The sequence below is a fragment of the Alligator mississippiensis genome, chromosome 12 (genome assembly GCF_030867095.1).
Source record: "Alligator mississippiensis isolate rAllMis1 chromosome 12, rAllMis1, whole genome shotgun sequence".
Lineage (NCBI taxonomy): Eukaryota > Metazoa > Chordata > Crocodylia > Alligatoridae > Alligator > Alligator mississippiensis.
The window spans coordinates 4,545,764-4,551,763 of NC_081835.1; positions in this window are offsets into that span (position 1 = coordinate 4,545,764).

A 6,000-nucleotide genomic window follows, 5' to 3' on the forward strand; every position below is an offset into this window, starting at 1 on the left:
AGATATCTCACCTCTGGAGTCCATCACCTTTATTTTTATCTATTATATGCTATTTATTTATTTTTTTGATTGTATGCCTGATTGCTATGTCTCTTGCTCTGGCATAAGTGGCTTGATAAAAATGATTAGCAATTTTTGATTGCTTCTTTGATTAAGGTAAATGAGAAAAAGCTTTAACTAATGTCACCAAAGCCTTTGAAAGGATGAATCACGCTTTATTGCTTTCAAGTTGCTAAAATTATCTTGTCACAAAAGGCCGCTGGTGGAAAAAGCATAATGTTTTAATAAATAATATCTCCTGTCCTTAAAGTGCCTTTTGCTCCAAGATCTCCAAGCACTTTAATTAAAATGCATGGATTTAATTAAGCCTCAGCAGTAGAGATGGGCATTATATCGACTGGGAGGTTGTGCACGCTGCGGCAAAGAGCCCGCACTGCTGTTGCATTCATGACTCTGGTGCAAGGACTCCATGCACTGACACTCCATCCCCTGAGCACGAGGTCTCTTTGGCCAGCGTGGAGCTGGCTCTGCTACTGACAGCAGCCTCTGTAGCCACCCCAGGCATTTCACAGAGCACCCTGGGAAGAGCCAGGCATGGGTAGCAAGAGAGAGGGTAAGAGCGGAGGATCCCATCCCTGTTCCCAAGTAGCAAAGTAGATGGAGGCAACAGTTTAGTGGCTTTCCCCAAGGAAGCATACTTGCAGCGCTGTTATAGACCATCTAGACGAATGACCAACCAATCCATTTGGAAACCAAATGTTTCATTTAGGCAGATGACCTGTGTATAACAGCCCAAAACACTGGCTTTGACCATGTTGAAAAGTCTCTAAGTGAGGCACTCATTGGCCTAACTTCATACTACATTGAAAAGCAATTACGTGCCAACCCAGCAAAAGCACAAGTGTGTGCCTTCCACCTGAAAAACCATGAGGCCAACCACCTGCTCAGTATTACATGGTCTGGGACCCCACTATCCAAACCCAGTTTACCTTGGAGTCACCCTCAATTGGACCCTTTTGTTTTCATGATGTGTTTGTTGTACAAAAGGAAAGGTGAGTACTCGTAACAATGTTCGATATACGGTCACCAACTTGAAATGGGGAGCTAGCCCCTCAACCAACCGAACTACTGCCCTGGCTCTCAGCTTCTCCTCTGCTGAGTATGCATGCCTTGTGTGGGAGAGAGCTGTACAGGCTAAGCGCCTTGGCCCCGTTCTGCATGGTAGCTGCCAATGCATTGCAGGATGTGTGACGCCTACCAGCCTAAACATTGTGCACCAGCTGGCTGGCATCGCTCCACGTGCCACCAGAAGAGCAGTGACCAGCAGGATGAAACGATCAAGACAAACTGAAGATGTGAGACACCCACTGTATGATCATCCCGCAGTGCACAAACATCTGAAGTCATGCAGGAGTTTGCTTACCAGCCCCCAGCCTCTCGATGTCACACCCAAGAAGACATGACTACAGATGTGGAACAAGAGGGTGAAGAAAATACTTGGCAGCAAAAACATGGGCAGTCCAGTAGCCAAGTCCTTGCCATCAGGAGCTAATGAACCATGGCAAAGGTGATGATGTCTCAACTGCCTGCGTACCAGAGTCAGATGCTCCAAGGAACTAATGAAGAAGTAGAGCTATGCATTGGGTCAAGCACCTGTGACCGCGGCACAGAGCCGCAGACTATGTGATGCCCGCTGCTTGAAGGCACATGTATAATGAAAGACCTTGCAGAGCACAATAAATGAGCACAAGTACATGTTACAAAATGGTCCGGCGTGGCATAGAGACATGAGAAGAAGTAACAGCAAAGCACCACGAGGCCACGAGACAGCAGAACAAGCCTTTGAACCAGCAACAAACAGGCTGCATTCGCCGGTGCGTCCTTGGCTCCAGAGCCTTCGCTGAGCGTGCAACAAATGGAAATCAGGGCAGGCTTATCCCAACCACTCTGTGATGTGGAGCTGGGGAAAGACATTCTCGTTTTCATCTCAGCAAAGTCTCAGAAGGAGGAAAGCTGCTTTCAGGGGCAGGCTGCACAGCTAATCTGTGGGATCTGATGCCATTTTTTTCCTGGCCCTTGACACTACAGGCCTACAGTGGCCATCAATTGGCCTTATCTAATAAGGATGCATTCCCCCAAGCAAAGGTTCATGGGAGGTAATTCCTCCAAGAAGCCACTGCCTGTCTAAGCACACCCCGCATGTGTGCACCCTGCGGCATTCTCATGCTAGATAAAAAAGCACTCCTGCTTCAGTAGTTTCTTCTGCAATATCAATTTGAGATGCAAAATCATAGAAAACAAGGCTGGGAAGGGACCCCGGGAGGTCACATCTAGTCCAACCCCCTGCTCCAAGCAGGACCAGCCCCAACTACATCATCTCAGCCAAGGCTTTGTCTATTGAATCATAGAAAACACTACCTTCTCAATAGTCTATGGACCCCAATTTCCCCACCACTATCTTTAGGGATGATTCTGTCCCCTCCATCTCTCCCTGCAAGCACTCAGACAACTTAGCACCTTTCTTCATTTGCAGTAGGATTGAGCATCCCCAGGGAATAAGACTACCTGCATCTTGTTCTAGTGGAAGGAGAATAAAGGAACTGCTGTTTTAAAAAGACATGGAAAAGAATAAAAGGTGTTGGAGGCTTCGCACCTGGAGTCAGTTGAGCTCAACCTCTTTGTAACGTGGCATCCTAAATGGACAGGATTTTAGAAGCAGAGGCAAAACTGTTTACTACAAAGCAGACCCCAGGGTGATTTGGGGTTAAGGTTTTACTGGGCTTTCTTGCTAAATCTTGTGCCCTCGCCCCAGTCTGAATGGCAGCAGTCTGAGTTCGCATACAATATACAATTAAGCAATGAGCTGTTTGATGCTGCAGTTCTCTGCAAGACAAAACTCCCTCTGCAATGAGTGGGAGTGTTGTCTGATTAATGAGAGGGCTGGCTGGGACAGCACAGGCAGTGAGGGATAAAAAATTTGGTCATTAGCAAATATCCTATAGGTGGAACATGTTTTATTAAAACTAAAGAAAACGTCTTCATTCTGCGAAATATAGGTGTTTGTTCCGCTCCGGGCGCTTTATATGAAACAGATGCACAGTCGATAAATCAGCTTGTCCTGCAGTACGGATAGACTGCATTTTCTGTATAAATTATCGTTCGCTCTGTAGGTAAACGCTGCAGATGAAAACAGAGCCGCTGTTCCTGCAAAAAACCACGGATGATCATTTTTGGGGAAGCGCTACCTTATCCATTCCTTTGTCACCTGGGATGTATCGGTGGGAGGGAGACCAGAGTGAAAAGCCCCCTATCGATTCTCTTTACGGGCCAAGAGTTTAATTATAAGACGAGACAACAGGGATATCTGCCGTCCAGCAGAAGTTTTGCTTCCCCTGGTTTGTCTTAAATCAGCTTCTTTCACATGTAGCCCCCCCAAAAAGGAACGCACGTTCAAATATTTCTTCTTTGAGACCACAGCAGCAGCAAATCAGTTTGCAGAACCTTTTTTTTTTGGCAATGACATTAATCAGTGAACCAGCGGCGAGCAAGATACAGCAAGACTTAGAGTGATGCTGTAAGGAGATAGAGCAGGGGAAGCAGTGGGACTTGACAGCTGAAGGAAGAATATTTTCTTTATTTGAGAAGTGCTGGGATTTTTATACAGGACGACATAATGTCGGTGTCTTTCAAGTGGAATTCAGAAATGCAATAGGATAGAAAAGCTTTTCAATAAAACGAGAATGATGTTATGTGAAAGGATTTCCCCAGAGTCTGGTGCTTACGAATGATCAAAACATCAAATACAAAACAGAATTTCACCTGCTGCAATCTCTAAGCGGCTGGGCAAGAGCTATATTTTTAAAGGCGGCTTTTCCTTGCCTTTCTGAATGGCATCGTGTTGTTCTGATGATCCTGACTGCCTCACAGCACGTTAGTTGAAGCTGCATCCTGATATATGTCTATGCGTATCTGCATATCTATATTATCCATAGGCACCCTGGAATTCTCTGAAGGGAAGAGATCTTTATTTGTATCCCATTTTTAAAAATGGCATACATCACAGTGGAAAAATATATAAATAGTTATTCTAAATATAGTCCATTGATAAAACATGCTGTTCATTTATGACAGTTGACAAATCTATAATGGGCAACGTAAGTGCATTACAAGATGATTAAACCATAAGTTCTCTCCCTCTGGCTATGGGACTACATTAACATTACATTACCCCCTGAATAATGTAATCTACTGCAGTTTTCTGCCAGGTCAGAAATATAGCCATGGTGCCCCTCTCTGTTCTATTTACAGATTGCATTTAAAAAGTCCATCTTCCTTGCGGCACATATACTTTTCACTCACTGTCATGCACCCAGGCTCAATATAGCATGGACCTTGCAAAGCTGAAATGGATTCAAAGCGTCGTCTTGGTTTCAAACCACACAAATGGTACATGTGCTCAGGCCTTTCTGCTAATGGGATTCAAGAAGTATCAAACTTCGTAGCCTGTGAGTCAGGAGTGAAATCAATATTGGGTGCGAGTGAGAGAGGGGAGAGTTGTAATGGATTCGATCTGAGCGAAACTTTAATTACATTTTTCATTATGATCCTGACTTGATCTGTGTGCAGATAGTCTGGTGTTTAGAAAGGCCCAGAAGAAAGTTGCAGAACTTGACAGGGATCTCGTTTTATTATCGCTTTGCTGGTGTAGTGGTTCTGTCATCAGCTAAAGAAAACCTTGTAAGGCAATTCGGTAACAGATCAACAGTCGCTTCCAGTTCTCTCTGCTGTTATACCGTTGCCTGAGCTCCTCGCAGGACAATCCATAACCACCAAAGCTGGACTCAAAGTAGATCTCCTCTTTTTCTCCGTCCCTTCTCCATCTCGCCAGGCTTTGAGGGTTTTAGCTGCAAAGAGTGGTCTGAGTGGCATTTATAATGCTCCTAACACATCAGGCCTTTGCAACGCCTGGTTTTCCACCTCCGTGTCTGAAACGGCATGGATCTGGGAATCAGTGCAAGTCAGTCCATCCCAAAGCAGGACCTCAGAAGCAGCATGTGGTCAGGCCCTGTTAGCTTCCTGGCCACATACACGGGTGCCAAAGAGGTGGCTGCCACTAGATCGAACCATGTGGACCCCTGCGGTGAAATCACCCGAGCTCAGCAAGCAAGGAGCATTTGGCCGTTCTTGTTTGCATGCCCTTCACTGGAAAATAAAGCATCCCTCTTCAGGAATAGAATTGCTTTCTGTCAACAACGCCCCTCCAATCACTAAGATTACATGTCAGCTTCAAAGGCTCAGCCAAGGCAAGCCAAAGTCAACTAGGTATTAAAAGCCCACTATGAAGTAGATTAGAAGCCTCAGATGAACCTGGCATGAACAATATAGTGCTCTCACTCTGGGTTTTTTCCGCCGCTGATTTTATCTGCATGACATTGATCTCTGTTCCCTCAGAAATCCCCTGAAATGACACACGTGGGAAGGACAAGCAGAGCGAGAAAGCAGGTTTCCTGTCTCCGGCACTCGCCCAACAAGTTCTTAGCGCTGCCAAGAGGTGTTTTTGATTTGTGTCTGGATTTAAATGGTGTGTCCTCACTAGGAGACACTCAGTGCATCTATAAGTGCGCTTTAATGTGCATTAGCATATTTTAATGCACATTAAACAGTCATTTAAAAAAAAAGTGCTGTTTAGTTAAGGCGCGTTAAAATAGGCTTATGTGCATTAAGCATCACAAAATACCCGTGGATGCCTGTACACAAGTGCAGAGGCTGCTCCAACTCACTGTAATTACAGCACTCTGGAGCAGACTTAATTAATCAAGTTTGCTGGAGTGTGGCACTTACTGCGCTCCAGCAGTCTCATGTATCAGTGTCCCATTGAACAAGCTCTAGTTCAAGTGCCCCCTCCACCATGTTTAAGCACAGGGCACTTGACCATTTTTAAGCTGGTACAGGAGATGCTGCAGTGCTTTAATTAGAGCGGCTCTCAGAGCTGCTCTAATT